Raw genomic sequence first — 19158 nt, forward strand, 5'->3', positions numbered from 1 at the left:
ACATATTTCAGCCCCTCTGAATCCACAAACCAGAACATTTTTTTCCATATTAGTATGTATACATATGCTACACGTATGGCCAACGTATACATATAATACATCTGGTTCTTCCACAGCCAGGCACTTCTGCTAGGTGTCCATTTCAGGTTCACCAGTGAATTGAATTTGTTCTGGGCGTATGAATCAGTTCATGCGCAGCTGTCTCTCAGCAAACAGGAAGGAGGGAAAGGTTTATACAATGTCTCCCTGCAATAAAAACACGTTCTTTGAAATACTGTCTTGAAAAGGAGACCTAGGGATTAGGGGGACAAAGGCCTATTAATGTAGCGTATTAAACTCTGTCACCGTAATATTAGAAATAATGGGACTGGGGAACGTCTGTCGTAATAACATTTCAGGTCTCCTTTTAAACACGTCCACGTTTTTCGAGTCTGCTTTCGACAATCCAACAGTCGGGTGTTTAGGGACAATGGATCATTGTAAGCTTTTTTGTGGGGGAAGGAAGTAGCTTTGTGTAAAATAAAACTAAAAAAAAAACCAAACAAAAAAAAAACACCACCACACATTTCTTGAGATGAAAACGAATGTTAACGGGCCAAAATATAGCACTAACTTGTTTGTTACTTCTTCCAGTCTGACTATCAGGTAGGGGAATCTGACCGCACGTTATCAGGACAGGCTCAGACAGCGCTGGGTTTATATCTAATGTACTGACTGCACGTTATCAGGACAGGCTCAGACAGCGCTGGGTTTATATCTAATGTACTGACTGCACGTTATCAGGACAGGCTCAGACAGCGCTGGGTTTATATCTAATGTACTGACTGCACGTTATCAGGACAGGCTCAGACAGCGCTGGGTTTATATCTAATGTACTGACTGCACGTTATCAGGACAGGCTCAGACAGCGCTGGGTTTATATCTAATGTACTGACTGCACGTTATCAGGACAGGCTCAGACAGCGCTGGGTTTATATCTAATGTACTGACTGCACGTTATCAGGACAGGCTCAGACAGCGCTGGGTTTATATCTAATGTAGGCGATCTGACCGCACGTTATTAGGACAGGCTCAGACAGCACTGGGTTTATATCTAATGTAGGGGGTCTGACTGCACGTTATCAGGACAGGCTCAGACAGTGTTGGGTTTATATCTAATGTAGGGGATCTGACCGCACGTTATCAGGACAGGCTCAGACAGTGCTGGGTTTATATCTAATGTAGGCGATCTGACCGCACATTATCAGGACAGGCTCAGACAGCGCTGGGTTTATATATACTGTACTGACTGCATGTTATCAGGACAGGCTCAGACAGTGCTGGGTTTATATATAATGTAGGGGATCTGACTGCACGTTATCAGGACAGGCTCAGACAGCGCTGGGTTTATATATATATACTGTACTGACTGCACATTATCAGGACAGGCTCAGACAGCGCTGGGTTTATATATACGGTACTGAATGCACATTATCAGGACAGGCTCAGAGAGCGCTGGGTTTATATATACTGTACTGAATGCACATTATCAGGACAGGCTCAGACAGCGCTGGGTTTATATATACTGTACTGACTGCACGTTATCAGGACAGGCTGACAGCGCTGGATTTATATATAATGCACTGACTGCACGTTATCAGGACAGGCTCAGACAGCGCTGGGTTTATATATACTGTACTGACTGCACGTTATCAGGACAGGCTCAGACAGCGCTGGGTTTATATATACTGTACTGAATGCATGTTATCAGGACAGGCTCAGACAGCGCTGGGTTTATATATACACTGTACGTTATCAGGACAGGCTCAGACAGCGCTAGGGGTTTATATATACTATACGTTATCAGGACAGGCTCAGACAGTGGGCGGTTTATATCTAATGTAATGCAAGTATAGGTGAATCGGATTGGATAGTATAAGAAAGGCAAACTCCTAGTGGAGTCCCAGGACTGATCACAGCACCTCAGACATCTGGGTGTAATATCTTGAAATAAATATACAGAAGAGATAATTGCAGCACAGTCTCCAGGTTTCTAGAACCTGAAGGTTAAAGAAGAGAGTTTCCAGAGAAATCCCTTTTTCTGCACCTGTATGGCAGAGTGCGTACAGCACAGAATATCCCGCAGACACATAATAGAAGAAGTTGGCATTGTTTGTGGATAGATTGGGAGTTATTTTGCAGCACCATGGTAAAGATTGTCTAGTCTAATGAATGTGTTTAGCAGTTTGACAAGTTAAGGGGGGGGGGCAGAGCCCGTTAAATCCAGAGTCTGCTTTTATAAGGAAGCTTTAGACTTCAGGCTGTCCTATGGAGGTTTGTGTTTAACCATTTGTTGGAAGTAAAAGGACAAAAAACAAATCAGTCATTGAGAGAAAACAAGAAATAAGCAATAGTGTATTATTAAATGAAACGTAGCGCAGCCCAGGGTTAGAGCAATAACAAGTGAAAGGTGGTTGATTTTCAAGCATTTTATTGATCTGGAATTGTTGCAGGATGGGAAGCAATCTCAGCTCCTGCAATGAGCACAGCCACAACCTGACACCTCACTGACAGAACGTCCACATTAGCAAACGGATAGCACTCGAAACACCGGGGGACAGAATTCTCAGCCCTCCGCCACCATAATCATTATAGCGGCATGCAGTGGCTGTACCTTTTACACTGTCCCTTTACATCTAAATTATTTATAATCTCTTAAAAGACAACTGTCTGTCTTCACGTCATTTAAAATAAAACAACAAATTAAATTACACTGTGTTTTGTTAAAAGAGGTATACAATTTTAATTTATTTTAGAAATTTCACTTTATTTGCTGAGCGGCTATGTTCTATCAGACTAACGTTATCTGACCAACCCAGAACAATTACAGCAGCAGCAAGTTAGTAGCAGCTGGTCAGATAACAGTAGAGTTTGGCCCAATATGGCCAATACTTTTACCTTTTAAGATAAAAAGTAAAAGTATCTATCTATCTATATATAGCTACAATCAATCTCTGTCTCTCTCTCTCTATTATATATATATACACACACACACACACACATATATATATACACACAGACAGACAGTTAGAGAGAGTCCAGGCCAGTGAGATTTATCCTGACCAAGCTGTGCAGTGGTGTGAAAGGAATCTGTGTGTTCACACATTTAAAACTCAGTATTCCAGAACATCACCTACCAGTAAACGTTTGCTATTGTTTTACCTGGAAAGCACTGGCTAAAGCTAGCCTCAATCAGTCTCATGGTGTCACCAGGACTCTGCAAACAGTCATATGCCCAAAAACCACTTGATACCAAAAGGCTCCCTTTAACCAGTCATTAAACAATGACACAGATGTACATAATTATTTTTTCCCTCCGTTTAAAACCTAAATGAGTTGCGACACGTAAAAACATTTAAATTCCTAATACAGATAAATATCCCTGCTAATATTAATAAAAAGTCAATGTAATGCCTTGAGATTTATTTGTTGCGTAGCTTAACACAAACTACACAATGAAACAAATAAAGCCTTATGTTTTGTGCTTTATAATTGGCGCCCAAATATCTGTGATCTACACTTTCATGATGTCCAACCGGCCTAAAGGTTAGCACAGCATCATTGGAAATGTAGTTAAAAATATTGGGGTGCCAAGGGTAGCTACCTATGACTTAAATCAATGAATTATATCTATGACTTATATTGTTCTCTAAACACAGGCACCGGATTTTGTTGCTCCTGCTCTGAGTATATAGTTGTGTTATATACCCACCCTGGCATCAACAACATGCAACGCTCATATGAAACAAACGACTTTGGGCAGACAGGACAGTACATAGATCAGCAGAATGGGCAGGCAGTTTAACCAAGATCATTTACCTTCCGTTCCTCCAGATCGCTGGGATTCTCAAGGTGAAATCCACTTTAAAAACATCCACAATTCAAACCCAAAATATCCAGATTTTCTTCTTCACCTGTGAGAAGGGATAAAACAGAAGGACCAGGATGAAATTTGCATGCCCTGAATAAGCAGTTAAAAACCATTATTATTTAGAGCACTCGGCAGATCGGCCTTTCCCAGCGACTACACGGAGAAAGTAAAACACTGCCAAAGTCTGCTGCAAACAGCTGCAAGAACCGAAGAGTCTAAACTCCCACAGAATGGAAAAGTTGAGGGGAAAAAAAAAAAAGTGAAGGATAGGGTTGCGAGAGAAGACAAAATGTGAAGCAGAAATTCTATCCCACCCTGTTCATGGAGGACGAATGCTCAGCATAGAAAGGATGTGAGGAAGTCATTATCTAAAGCATGGGTAGTCAACCTGGTCCCTACTGCCCACCAGTGGGCGTTTTGGGATTCCAGGTGGGTGGTAGCAGAGTCCTCCCTCCATCCAGAGAGATGAACGCTCTGTTCATCTCACGCGCACTAAGTGTTAAGCAGTAAGTGCAAGGTTGCAGAACGCTCGCGCAGGGGAAGCACGAGCGTGTGTGCCTGAATGCACATGTGCACCCATATCACGCACGTACGAATGTGTGCGCTCGTGAACAAGTGTAACACGCTGGTAGAGGAAGGGGAGGAGTTGGAGTAGGTAGGGGGATACACAATAGCAGGGAGTGGAGTACTTGGAAAATCAGAGAAAGAAGGAGCGGAGTACGTGGAAAATCAGAGAAAGAAGGAGCGGAGTACTTGGAAAATCAGAGAAAGAAGGAGCGGAGTACTTGGAAAATCAGAGAAAGAAGGAGCGGAGTACGTGGAAAATCAGAGAAAGAAGGAGCGGAGTACGTGGAAAATCAGAGAAAGAAGGAGCAGAGTACGTGTAGAATAGGAGAAAGAAGGAGCAGAGTACGTGTAGAATAGGAGAAAGAAGGAGCAGAGTACGTGTAGAATAGGAGAAAGAAGGAGCAGAGTACGTGTAGAATAGGAGAAAGAAGGAGCGGAGTACGTGTAGAATAGGAGAAAGAAGGTGCCGAGTACTTGTAGAATAGGGGAAAGAAGGAGCAGAGTATTTGTAGAATAGGAGAAAGAAGGAGCAGAGTACTTGTAGAATAGGAGAAAGAAGGAGCAGAGTACGTGTAGAATAGGAGAAAGAAGGAGCAGAGTACGTGTAGAATAGGAGAAAGAAGGAGCAGAGTACTTGTAGAATAGGAGAAAGAAGGTGCCGAGTACTTGTAGAATAGGGGAAAGAAGGAGCAGAGTACGTGTAGAATAGGAGAAAGAAGGAGCAGAGTATTTGTAGAATAGGAGAAAGAAGGAGCAGAGTACTTGTAGAATAGGAGAAAGAAGGAGCAGAGTACGTGTAGAATAGGAGAAAGAAGGAGCAGAGTACGTGTAGAATAGGAGAAAGAAGGAGCAGAGTACTTGTAGAATAGGAGAAAGAAGGTGCCGAGTACTTGTAGAATAGGGGAAAGAAGGAGCAGAGTACGTGTAGAATAGGAGAAAGAAGGAGCAGAGTATGTGTAGAATAAGAGAAAGAAGGAGCAGAGTACGTGTAGAATAGGGGAAAGAAGGAGCAGAGTACGTGTAGAATAGGAGAAAGAAGGAGCAGAGTACGTATAGAATAGGAGAAAGAAGGAGCAGAGTACGTGTAGAATAAGAGAAAGAAGGAGCAGAGTATTTGTAGAATAGGAGAAAGAAGGAACAGAGTATTTGTAGAATAAGAGAAAGAAGGAGCAGAGTATTTGTAGAATAGGAGAAAGAAGGAGCAGAGTACTTGTAGAATATGAGAAAGAAGGAGCAGAGTATTTGTAGAATAGGAGAAAGAAGGGGCAGAGTACTTGTAGAATAGGAGAAAGAAGGGGCAGAGTACTTGTAGAATATGAGAAAGAAGGAAAATAAAAAATATAAAAAGGAAAAGGAGAGAATTGTTGTTGGCTAATAATAATAAGTGGGCTACCTAACTCAGCCTTCCTGCTGGGCATTGCTATAAGGAAGGTAAAAAATAGAAAAAAGGTAAAAAGGGTCGGGGCGAATTGAGGAGGGAGAGGAGGGGAGCTGATGTAAGGATGAGAAATCATATCGTGAGCAAACAGAGAAATCGTCTGAATATCACCGAAAGAGGAGACCTTCGTTTGTTCCTTACGAAAATCGAACCAGATAATATTTAGTCTCGCAGCATCAGCCTCAAGGATCTCATTAATCACTAGTAAAGGTAATTACAGTTTACTTTATTATTTTCTCATTAAACTTTATAAAGTTAAAAACATTATAAACATGCATAAAGTAGAAATAAAAAGATAAATGTACGTACATGTTATTTATTTATTTTTTAAACACCCTGCTTTCTAAAAAATATTCTGCACTTGCGCGAAAACTGGTGGGCGGTAAGTACATTTTTCCATCAAGAAAGATGCATTAGTGGGCGGTAGGTAGAAAAAGGTTGACTACCCCTGATCTAAAGACACATTTTTAGAACAGTCAGTGTACCAGGGCAGCTATAAAACCCAGAGACAGACAGAACTACCAGAATGTATTGTGCAGACCTACGCAAAGCATGATGGGACATGGCCAGGGTCACGCCATGGTACCTGTGCACCATGTGCAAATACATGCAGGTACCTGGGAATGCGTTTACACAACTGCCAAATAGTATTTGTATATAAACTGCTCTGTATAAATACCATAATACTTTCAATTTTATCAAGGAATTTGTACATTTGTAGAAACCACAATCACAGTCTCCAACAGCGGTTCTTACTGGCAGCGATGTTTAAGGGCGAAATTTCAATTACTATGATTTTTTTATATTAATATTATTCAGCAGCGCTGTACAGTGGGTGGGCTAACAGACACATATTTGTAACCAGACAAATTGGATGCACAGGAAAAGAGGGATTGAGGGCCCTGCTCAGTGAGTTTACATGTTAGAGGGAGTGGGGTATAGTGACACAGTAACAGAGGGATTGAGGCCCTGCTCAGTGAGTTTACATGTTAGAGGGAGTGGGGTATAGTGACAGTAACAGAGGGATTGAGGGCTTGCTCAGTGAGTTTACATGTTAGAGGGAGTGGAGTATAGTGACACAGTAACAGAGGGATTGAGGCCCTGCTCAGTGAGTTTACATGTTAGAGGGAGTAGGGTATAGTGACACAGTAACAGAGGGATTGAAGGCTTGCTCAGTGAGTTTACATGTTAGAGGGAGTGGGGTATAGTGACACAGTAACAGAGGGATTGAGGGCCCTGCTCAGTGAGTTTACATACTAGAGGGAGTGGGGTATAGTGACAGTAACAGAGGGATTGAGGGCCTGCTCAGTGAGTTTACATGTTAGAGGGAGTGGGGTATAGTGACACAGTAACAGAGGGATTGAGGGCCCTGCTCAGTGAGTTTACATACTAGAGGGAGTGGGGTATAGTGACAGTAACAGAGGGATTGAGGGCCTGCTCAGTAAGTTTACATGTTAGAGGGAGTGGGGTATAGTGACACAGTAACAGAGGGATTGAGGGCCCTGCTCAGTGAGTTTACATGTTAGAGGGAGTGGGGTATAGTGACACAGTAACAGAGGGATTGAGGGCCTGCTCAGTGAGTTTACACGCTAGAGGGAGTGGGGTATAGTGACACAGTTACAGATGGATTGAGGGCCCTGCTCAGGGAGTTTACATGTTAGAGGGAGTGGGGTATAGTGACACAGTAACAGAGGGATTGAGGGCCTGCTCAGTGAGTTTACATGTTAGACAGAGTGGGGTATAGTGACATAGTAACAGAGGGATTGAGGGCCTGCTCAGTGAGTTTACATGCTAGAGGGAGTGGGGTATAGTGACACAGTAACAGAGGGATTGAGGGCCCTGCTCAGTGAGTTTACATGTTAGAGGGAGTGGGGTATAGTGACACAGTAACAGAAGGATTGAGGGGCCTGCTCAGTGAGTTTACACGCTAGAGGGAGTGGGGTATACTGACACAGGAACAGAGGGATTGAGGGCCTGCTCAGTGAGTTTACATGTTAGAGGGAGTGGGGTAAAGTGACACAAAAGGTAAGGGTAGAAAAGTAGTATTAAGTTTACTTATCCCCTATATGTAAAGGTTTAGTCTAAGCACTAAAACCACTTCAGCTTGGCGAAGCAGTTTAAATCAGTCCCCCGTAGGCTCACTGCTCAATTCCTTGCCAATTAGGAATTAAATTACTATTCCTATAGCCCTAGCATTACCTCCCCTGGCTTTCAGCCACAGTGCCTCCATTCACACTTTAATAGAAAACATTTTAATATACATTTTAGATAATATTACTGATTTATTAAATGGTTTAATTTCCAGGGAAGGAACATTTTCCATTGACAATAATCAGATTTCCTGATGCCCAAATGAGATTCTTGATTTGTCTGCTACAGTTAGCGTAAACCTTCCGCAGTAAGTTCATTACACGCATCCACCACCACTCCTGTAAAATGGTAAATATTAGATTCTGAGCTACGGTGTCCTACGCTCATGATAATGGCTGAACAGAATGTTTGAAGTGGACTAGTATTTTCTTCCCTGTGATGGAAACGCTGGAATGAAGCATTTGCATTTCTTTCAAAAATAAACCATTTCTATTGTCTAGTGTCTGTACGTCAGCAGCTGGGAATGGGAGTTATATAGGGTGTAGACTTGGAGGATACAAGCACCCAATGGGCTGTAAGATCTCTCCATCTGCTAATGCATTATTGGCTGCACCAGGTTCTACTTAGGAACTCTACAGGAAATAAAGTGAAGCAGTCATTACAGATTCATGAACATTGTTACGATCACAACATGTAAAGTTCTGACAATATATTTGTTAACAAAGTTGTAGTGCGACAAACTAGTGGTAAATCTGACGTAATCCCTTCACCATCAGCAATGGGTGCACACATCACTGGTAACGTACTACACTGCAATACAAGATAAAACTTTTTACAAGTCTTCCGAAGTCTGCTCCGGTGCTGGTCCTCACACGGCGCTGGTCCAAACACATTTCTCAGTGGGAACTCCAATCAATCCACCCCCCATTCAGAGCTGGACTGTAAATTACATTATGACTGAACCAGGCAGGAGTCTGTATGAGTAAATATTTGAAAGGCTCCAACGCATTCTGCATTCCCAAAAATGGCAAAGATTTCTATTTATAGAACTGTGTTTATTTTGTCATATTAACTGTATATTACAAAAATCACAGTTTTGTGCTACATCTACTTCTCGTTACCAACACAGTACTCATTGTTTAAAGGGTTACTGCAAGCATCGTGTAGTGAGTATGACACTAGAAGTACCGTGGCGCGGTTCCCCACTAAGTAAAAAGGTTCTATAGCAGATTTGCCTGCTTTCTGGATCCCCGGGTACTGAGACTTCTCTAATCACGACTGACTGGCATCCGGCTTCTGAAATACTCACACTGAGTTTCCATTGAAATGCTAACAAATCAAACGATATTATATGGCACGGTAGGCCTAATTTGCCTCGCTGGTTTTACGGTGTACACATACAGTCAATATTTCATGGTGTAAGCGTGGATACTTTTACTGAAAGCTATTTGTCTTATTCATACTGGTTTATATCTTATATTTTCCATATATACTGGATTCATACAGACAGTGGAGAATATTTGGAGATTGAGTATCACGAAAAGAGATATTTGTCTAATTCAGCAAATCTTTGTCACTGCATTTAATATTATTTTTTTCTATGTTTTTTTGTTTTGTTTTTTAAACTGCATTTGTTTTTGTGTAAAGTCTGCAATACAGCAATTATTGGTGAGGGGAAATGTAACAGAAAAAAAAAGTCTCCAAACGGAGAATAACATATTAATTGGCAATTAACAAACAAAAGCAACACTTTTAATTCAATGTATAGGTGGGCGATTTTCTGGTCCTCATTATTCCACGACTCTGCTAACTAGATTCTGTGCATACTGCAGTTTATTTTATTTTAATTTTTTTAACCCCTTGACGACCACATGGCTGTATATGCTTTAATGCCTACATGACAGGGCAGAGCTTTAATGCCCAGTGATTGCATAGACCGTCATGCAGTAAAAGTACCATCGTGGGTTAAATCGCTGCTGATACCTGGGGGTCCCCTCTGACAGACTGACAGGTGAGCTTGCAATTGAACGACCGCGTTAAATTTGAAAAAACCCTGGAGAGGTTTCCCTGCGTGACCGGTGCTGGGCTCTGCCTGCTGTCTGAAAAGAAAGACAGAATAGGAAAGAGGAAATGTTTGGGAAAGGTACGTATGGCGTGGCAGTGCCGCTTGAAACAGAAAGGAGCCTTGGTCACAAACATGTCCCCTCACAAAAAAGCCTGGGTCCTTAAGGGGTTAAAAATAAAAGTAGTTTATACCACAGATAAACATCCATGGTAGGATTAGCTCACCTTTTCATCTGAGGTCAATAAAATGTGTATGGAGCATAAAGACAAAGCTAAGGAACAACAAGGACAAAGCTAAATGTACCATCCTGGCTCCATCATTTAATAGCATGATTACATGAAAGAATCATAGAATGGGACGGCAGATAAGAACCATTCGGCCCATCTAGTCTGCCCAGTTTTCTAAATACTTTCATTAGTCCCTGGCCTTATCTTATAGTTAGGATAGCCTTATGCCTAAACTCCTTTACTGTGTTAACCTCTACCACTTCAGCTGGAAGGCAATCCATGCATCCACTACCCTCTCAGTAAAGTATCACTTCCTGATATTATTTTTAAACCTTTGCCCCTCTAATTTAAGACTATGTCCTCTTGTTGTGGTAGTTTTTCTTTTAAATATAGTCTCCTCCTTTACGGTGTTGATTCCCTTTATGTATTTAAATGTTTCTATCATATCCCCCCTGTCTCGTCTTTCCTCCAAGCTATACATGTTAAGATCCTTTAACCTTTCCTGGTAAGTTTTATCCTGCAATCCATGAACCAGTTTAGTAGCCCTTCTCTGAACTCTCTCTAAGGTATCAATATCCTTCTGAAGATACGGTCTCCAGTACTGCGTACAGTACTCCAAGTGAGATCTCACCAGTGTTCTGTACAATGGCATGAGCACTTTTCTCTTTCTACTGCTAATACCTCTCCCTATACAACCAAGCATTCTGCTAGCATTTCCTGCTGCTCCATTACATTGTCTGCCTACCTTTAAGTCATCAGAAATAATCACCCCTAAATCCCTTTCCTCAGATGTTGAGGTTAGGACTCGAATATCAAATATTCTGTACTCTGCCCTTGGGTTTTTACGTCCAAGATGCAACTCTGACCATTTTTCTAGTTTACCTAAATCATTAGCCATTTGGCTTATCCCTCCTGGAACATCAACCCTGTTACATATCTTAGTATCATCAGCAAAAAGACATACCTTACCATCAAGACCTTCTGCAATATCACTAATAAAAATATTAAAGAGAATGGGTCCTAGTACAGATCCCTGAGGTACCCCACTGGTGACAAGCCCGAGCTTCGAATATACTCCATTGACTACAACCCTCTGTTGCCCGTCACAAAAGTGTTTATTTCTCAATACTTTTATTTTACCATTTTTTTTACTACACATAAGATAAAATAGGGATGTATTTTTCTCATGGGGAGCGCAATCCTTTTTTTTTTGGCAATTTCAGTTGCTGATCAATTTTACCCACAATGCATCTATCAAAAGAATCCCATAGAAATCTCATAGAAAAATGCAGACTTCATAGATAGACATGACACAGACGCAGTGCTCGATTTCCTGAAAACATGGCCCGCTATGATCAAACGGACACTATCGTCACCAGAACAACTTTAGCTAAATGAAGCAGTTTTGGTTTATAGAACAGGCCCCTGCAGTCTCACTGCTCAATTCTCTGCCATTTAGGCGTTAAATGACTTTGATTTTGGTTATGCAGCCCTAGCCACGCCTCCCCGGCTGTGACTCACACAGACTGAAAACAAAATTTATTTATTTTCCATCAGATGTAACTTACTTTAGAAGTTTTTTTCATTTCTGCTTTGTAAATTGAACTTTAATCACACACAGGAGGCTAAAACAAGGTCTAGCAAGCCATCAACATAGCAGCAAATAAGAAATTGTAAATTAAACAGAATTTGTGATATAGGAAGTGTAAACATTAGATGACTGTTTACAGGAAGTGTTTGGGATGGCTGTGTAAGCCACGTGCAGGGAGCTGTGACTAGGGCTTTATAAACACGGGGAAAAACAAACCAGGAAAAACTTGGAGCAGTTGCCTGACAGGGTTTGTAACAAGGTCACATCAGAATCCAAGTATAGTCTACGGGCTACACCAGGGGTAGGCAACCTACGGCACTAGTGCCATGCACGGCACTCGAGGTGCCTTTGCACGGCACTCAAGGCTGCTAGAGAAAAACAGGCTCTGGCCTATCAGGAGTCCCAGTAAAACTTCAGATATCTGCTAATCCGAGAAGGTGGTGAAGGACAATCCTCAATTTATGCATTGCAGCACGTAGAGGTAGTGATCTCAGAGCACTTGTGAATAGGAATCCACACTGTAGTAGAGCAGCCTGCAGCTGCTGTTGCAGCTCCTGTCCTTGACCTGTACCTGACCAGCCTGGCCCCCACTGGAACCCAGGGAAGCCACCCACACTGCTAGATATACACAGAAATGCAGAATAACCCTCCCCTCATACAAATGATACGGACAGCCCACACACAAACATACACACAATCCGCACAAACGAAACACCACTAACAATCCACATACATGCACACAACCTCACATGCAATACCCCAAAAAGCCCCCACACACTACCAAACACACACTGTGACATATCCATCCACACACACACACACAATTGCACAAGCGGCCCCCATACACAGCCCACATTCATATGTATCATACACAATACCATAAACTACTCATGAATATAAACAATATAATAGCTCATATACGCAGGGCCATCTTTAACGCAGGGTAAACTGGGCAGCTGCACCGTGAGCCCTGCTGGCCTCAACTATTTCTAACCCTCTGGCCGGTAATCTGCACACTAAGGAGGCCCACCGGGTGGCCCATGCACAAAGGACCACCTGGTGGGCTTCTGTCAGCAGGGGCCCGCCGCACGCTGAGGCGCTTTACCAGCGCGAGCGGGCCCCTTGCTTTTCGGCAGCAGGCTGGGAGGAAGTGACGGCCGCGCATTACTTCCTCCCACAAAGAGAGGAGCGCGCGGGAAAGAAGAGTAAGCAGATTGGAGGGGGGCTGGCCGAGAGCGCTAGACCCCAACTCCCAACACCTTCAACCACCAGCAGGAAAGGTAGGAAACTGGAGGGTGGGTTTTAAAGTGTATGTCTGTGTCAATATGTCTGTCAGTGTGTGTGTGTGTGTGTGTGTTAGTGTGTCTGTATGTATGTGTGTCATATCTGTGTGTGTCAGTATGTGTCAGCATGTCTGTGTGTCAGCATGTGTCAGTATGTCTTTGTGTGTGTCTGTGTGTCAGTATGTCTTTGTGTGTGTCAGTATGTCTGTGTCAGTATATCTGTGTGTGTCAGTATGTTTGTATGTCAGCATGTCTGTGTGTGTGTCAGTATGTCTGTGTGTGTATCTGTGTGTGTGCACGCATTTAAGTGTGTATATATATATCTCTGTGTGTGTATATGTGCATACATCTCAGCATTCACACACTAACACTAAACACAAATACACCTCTGCATTCAAATCTCAACACTACGTACAAACACATGTATGTGTTAAGAAGAGTAGGCAGATTGGAGGGGGGCTGGCAGAGAGCGCTAGACCCCAACTCCCAACACCTTCAACCACCAGCAGGAAAGGTAGGAAACTGGAGGGTGGGTTTTAAAGTGTATGTCTGTGTCAATATGTCTGTCAGTGTGTGTGTGTTAGTGTGTCTGTATGTATGTGTGTCATATCTATGTGTGTCAGTATGTCTTTGTGTGTCAGCATGTCTGTGTGTGTCAGCATGTCTGTGTGTCTGTGTGTCAGTATGTCTTTGTGTGTGTCTGTGTGTCTGTGTGTCAGTATGTCTTTGTGTGTGTCTGTATGTCTGTGTGTGTGTCAGTATATCTGTGTGTGTGTCAGTATGTTTGTATGTCAGCATGTCTGTGTGTGTGTCAGTGTCTGTGTGTGTGTCAGTATGTCTGTGTGTGTATCTGTGTGTGTGTGCGCATTTCAGTGTGTATATATCTCTGTGTGTATATGTGCATACATCTCATCATTCACACACTAACACTACACACAAATACACCTCTGCATTCAAATCTCAACACTACGTACAAACACATGTCTGTGTTACACACCAAAATTATATGTAAATACACCCCTGCATTCAAAAACCAACACTACACAAATACATGCTTGCAATCACGCCAACACCACGTACAAACAAATTCCATACAAAAACCTGTTTACATTCAAACAAACAAAAACTGTTTAGTGCTAAATACAGACCTGCAAACATGGGTAAATGGTAGAGCCCCAGCTATCAATGCATTTCTGGAGTTGCACGACAGATGGGGATCTACCTTTTAATCACCCGTGCAACAGGGAGACCCCCAAAAATTCTTGCACCTCTCTACTTTAGGTCCGCCACTGCGTTGAGGTGGAGGACGTGATTGCATGCCTGGGAAGGAGGGACAGGGTCCAGGGGGCCCCAAGCAAATGCTTTGCCCAGGGTCCAGTCACTATTAAAGAAGGCCCTGCATATACGCACAAATACAACAATACAAAGCAATTACAGTAAAAGTAACACAAGCAGAATACGGCAGCATACACACCTTGAATTAAAAAAAAAAAATAGGACCGGCACGCTACGGGACATCACAATCCTATATCGGCACAGTGCTGCTAAAAGGTTGCCTACCCCTGGGCTACACAATGCAGGTGCTATATAGTTAAAGGGACACTCCAGGCACCCAGACCACTTCAGCTAATTGAAGTGGTCGTGCTGTGACCCTTTTGCACTTAGTGCTGCAATGAAAAACATTGCCGTTCCAGAGAACTGCAATGTTTACATTGCAGATCTATGTCTGCCCTCTGTGGCTAACGGAATCCTAATCCAAATACCGGAATCCAAACCAACCTTTGGTCGGTTATCGTACGCTGGACATCCTCACAGACCATCAGCATCAGATTTTCCCCATAGGAAAGCATTGACAGAGCGCCGAGGGACATCAGCGCTGGATTCAGGTAAGTTTGGATTAGTTCCAGGAAAGTGTTTATTTTCCTGGCACTGGAGAGTCCCTTTAAGTTTATTAGTGCACACAGGATACAACAACAATATGCACAGTAATGTAGTTTTCAAAAATAAAAAAAAACTACTACAAGTTTATATTTAAAAGGGAAATTCTAGTCACCAGAACAACTACAGCTTATTGTATTTGTTCTGGTGAGTGTAGTCCGTTCCTGCAGGCTTTGTGCAGTAAACAATCCTCACTTGGCCACTAGAGGTGCTTCCTGGATGTGCAGCATTGACATTCAGTGTCTCCACCCTCTGCATTGAGACACTGGACTTTCCTCAGAGAGTTGCATTGATTCACTCTCTATGAGGAGATACTGACTGGCTCCACCCCGCCTCCTTGGCTTAGATCATAAGAATTGACAATATCAGCCAATACAATGCTTTCCTTTAAGAAAGCATTGTGATTGGCTGAGATCATAACTTTGGCCCTGATCTGCCTCCTTGGCTGAGATCATCTTAAGTCATGATCTCAGCCAAGGAGGCAGATCAGGGCCAGGGCCAGCACCAGCAGACTGGAATAAAGAGAAGATTTTACTATATTTAGGTTGGCAAGGAGGGGGTCAGGTGGGCTAGATAGACGTTTGTATTCCTGTAATTAACACAGCCCTGAAGTATGCCTGATTCGTACAGATGTCAAAGGAAAAAAAAAAAAAAAGGAATTGGGGGGTAGGGCACATGCGGAACATGCATTTCTCACAACTGGTACTGCCGTAGAGTCCTAAATATATACAAAATACACGTTAAGGAACAGCGCACAATAAAATGCAATGAAAAATTTTAAAAAATTCCATCATTCTGATGTGAAACCATGATACAGCAAACCAGGTGGCAACACACATGATATAGGAAGAGACTCAACCTTCATTATAAACACTGGGGCCCACACCAGGTCTACCACCTGTGGAAGTGGGATAAAAGGGGCATGCAATTAATCAAGAGTGTCTCTTTAAATTGGGATGGAATGTGTATGTAAACTTTCATCTAACCCTTCACACACAAGGCCTCCTCAAACATGCACCCCTGAATGTACACACACTGAATCACCCCAATACAATAACACTTTTTTTTAATCAGGATACATAGATTAGACTTAAAGGGACACTATAGGCACACAGACCAATTCAGCTCATTAAAGTGGTCTGGGTGCAGTGTCCCAGTCCCCGCATTATTCCTGCAATGTAAACAGGCGGCCTCTGGTGGGTATCTACCAGACGGCCTCTGGTGGGTATCTACCAGACGGCCTCTGGTGGGTATCTACCAGACGGCCTCTGGTGGGTATCTGATAAAAACACGCAATTGGATCAGCGCTTAAAGGACCACTATAGGCTATGAAGTGGTCTGGGTGCCAGGTCCATCTAGGTTTAACCCTGCTTGCTGTGAACTGCTATGTTTACAAATGGGTTAATCCAGCCTCTAGTGGCTGTCTCATTGACAGCCGCTAGAGGCGCTTCTCACTATGATTTTCACAGTGAGAAGACGCCAGCGTCCATAGGAAAGCATTGAGAATGCTTTCCTATGGACTGACTGAATGCGCGCACGGCTCTTGCCGCGCATGCGCATTCAGCCGATGACGGGAAAGGAGGAGGAGGAGAGTCCCCAGCGCCCCGTGTACATGGAGGTTAGTGTTTCACTCGGGAGACTTCGCTGAACACAAATATTAGTGTTTCAAAACAGTAAAATGTATTACAACGATGAGATCAGTGAAAGTGAATTTTTTTGCATTTTTCACACACAAATGGCACTTACACCGATGATATAATATATTGTTGTGATACGTTTTACTGTTTTGAAACACTAATATGTGTTCAGCGAAGTTACCCGAGTATAACAGTACCCCTCATGTACAGGTTTTATGGTGTCTTGGAAAGTTACAGGGTTAAATATGAGGCTTGCGATTTTTTTTTTACATTGAAATTCGTCAGATTGGTTACGTTACCTTTGAGACAACCCAAGGTATTGCAAATGGGGTATGTCCAGTCTTTTTTAGAAACCACTTAGTCAAAAACACAAATTAGTTTTTTGCATTTTTCACACACAAACAAATATTAAAGGACCACTATAGTGCCAGGAAAACATACTAGTTTTCCTGGCACTATAGTGCCCTGAGGGTGCCCCCACCCTCAGGGACCCCCTCCCGCCGGGCTCTGGGGAGAGTAAAGGGTTAAAACTTTCCTTTTTCCCAGCACCGGGCGGGGAGCTCTCCTCCTCCTCTCCGCCTCCGATCCTCCCTTTTGGCTGAATGCGCATGCGCGGCAAGAGCTGCGCGCGCATTCAGCCGGTCGCATAGGAAAGCATTTACAATGCTTTCCTATGGACGCTTGCGTGCTCTCACTGATTTTCACAGTGAGAATCACGCAAGCACCTCTAGCGGCTGTCAGTGAGACAGCCACTAGAGGATTTGGAGGCTGGATTAACCCTATTATAAACATAGCAGTTTCTCTGAAACTGCTATGTTTATATATAAAAAAAAAAGGGGGGGGTTAATCCTAGAGGGACCTGGCACCCAGACCACTTCATTAAGCTGAAGTGGTCTGGGTGCCTAGAGTGGTCCTTTAACGCTAACTTTGGCCAGTGTTTGTGACCAAGTGGCTGGATATACCCCATTTGCAATACCTTGGGTTGTCTACTATTGAAAATGATGTGTCTTCATGGGGGTTATTCTCATTCCTGGGCTACCACACGGTCTCAAAGGCAAAGTAACCAATCGGGCGAATTTCAATGTGAAAAAACTGAAAAGGGTAACATGCTATATTTGACCCTGTAACTTCCCAAAACACCATAAAACCTGTACATAGGGGGTACTGTTTTACACGTGAGACATCGCTGAATACAAATATGTGCATTTTATTGCAGTAAAAGCAAACAGTATTATGACATTCACAGTTAAAATGTCATGTAGAACTAAAAGAACAACATTTCCTATTTTCTCCCTTTTTTTAATATTTTATTCATATAAAATTATGTTTCAAAGCTAAATATTTGATGTTAAATGAAAGTCATGTTTCCCCTGAATACAATGATATATAATAAGGGGGATGCATATAATATGAAAGAGGTGAATTACGGTTGAACAGACATATAGTCAGATTCCAGGTTTTGTTTACGTTTTGTTTTGATCACAACTTGTACTTTTGGCTCAGTCCTTAAGGGGTTAAAAAAAAAATGCTAAGTAATATCCATAACGCTTTTCACTAATATAAGCTTTTTGAAATGGAGTAAAAAAACACAACCTGGCTAGTTGGAGTTTATATAGGGGAAAGGTATTTTAAAATTGGCACCAAAATTACATCATAGGCCATCCACCAATCAGCAAATATCATTGTTTACAACATAAATATGAAAAACAGGGATATGTCTTAACAGATAATTATATATAGTTATCCCCGGATGTTCCCACTTCCTATAACCTCCGATCCAGTACCAACACTTTACTTAGTCTACCTCAATACAAAAAGAAAGCAGCCCGATCCTCCTTCTCCTACAGAGCACCGCATTTGTGGAACGACCACCCGCACAAATTAAAATCTTCCCTAAGCTTAAGTCCTTTAAGAGATCCCTCTCTACATACCTCCAAACAGAATGCACCTGTCATGGTTGATTATATATTCCTACTTGTTCTATGTTAAATTTTGTATATATTGTTTTTGTATTTTATTGTACACTAACTGTAACAATGCAATGATTTGTTGACCCAGGACATACTTGAAAACGAGAGAAATCTCAATGAATCTTTCCTGGTAAAATATTTTATAAATAAATATAGACTTGTGTGTGACGAACTGAGCCTTGTCACATGTTCTTGGAGGGGCCTGCTGGCCAGCCTCTTACCAAAAGACTATGGTCCCTTTTAAAAAAACTATTTGAACAGACCGGAGATCACCCTGGAGCTTGTTAAGCCTAATTGCTACCTTGTATCAATTTCCACCACAGTGTTCGTCTTGGTGCCGCAATTCCTATGGACGACCATGAGGTGGCGGCCATCTTGTTCCCGCGAACGCAGTGTTTGGGCATGAATCTCATGGAAATGAAAATGGACACAGAAACTCCC

At 42.5% G+C, this 19158-nt stretch overlaps 1 protein-coding gene across 11 annotated transcripts in view; it reads right to left on the bottom strand.

The window, feature by feature from the left end:
* SIPA1L3 (signal induced proliferation associated 1 like 3) overlaps positions 1-19158 on the bottom strand; it is a 186304-nt gene that overhangs the window by 110703 nt on the left and 56443 nt on the right. For 10 of the 11 annotated variants that reach the window (XM_063431087.1, XM_063431088.1, XM_063431090.1 and 7 more), the window contains exon 2: positions 3859-3953. The exons of the other annotated variant lie outside the window; for it this stretch is intronic. The gene's annotated coding sequence lies outside the window, so the exon portion shown is untranslated. The remainder of the gene's footprint in view (positions 1-3858; positions 3954-19158) is intronic. 11 annotated transcript variants of the gene reach the window in all.

The sequence above is a fragment of the Pelobates fuscus genome, chromosome 9 (assembly GCF_036172605.1).
Source record: "Pelobates fuscus isolate aPelFus1 chromosome 9, aPelFus1.pri, whole genome shotgun sequence".
Taxonomy (NCBI): Eukaryota; Metazoa; Chordata; class Amphibia; order Anura; family Pelobatidae; genus Pelobates; species Pelobates fuscus.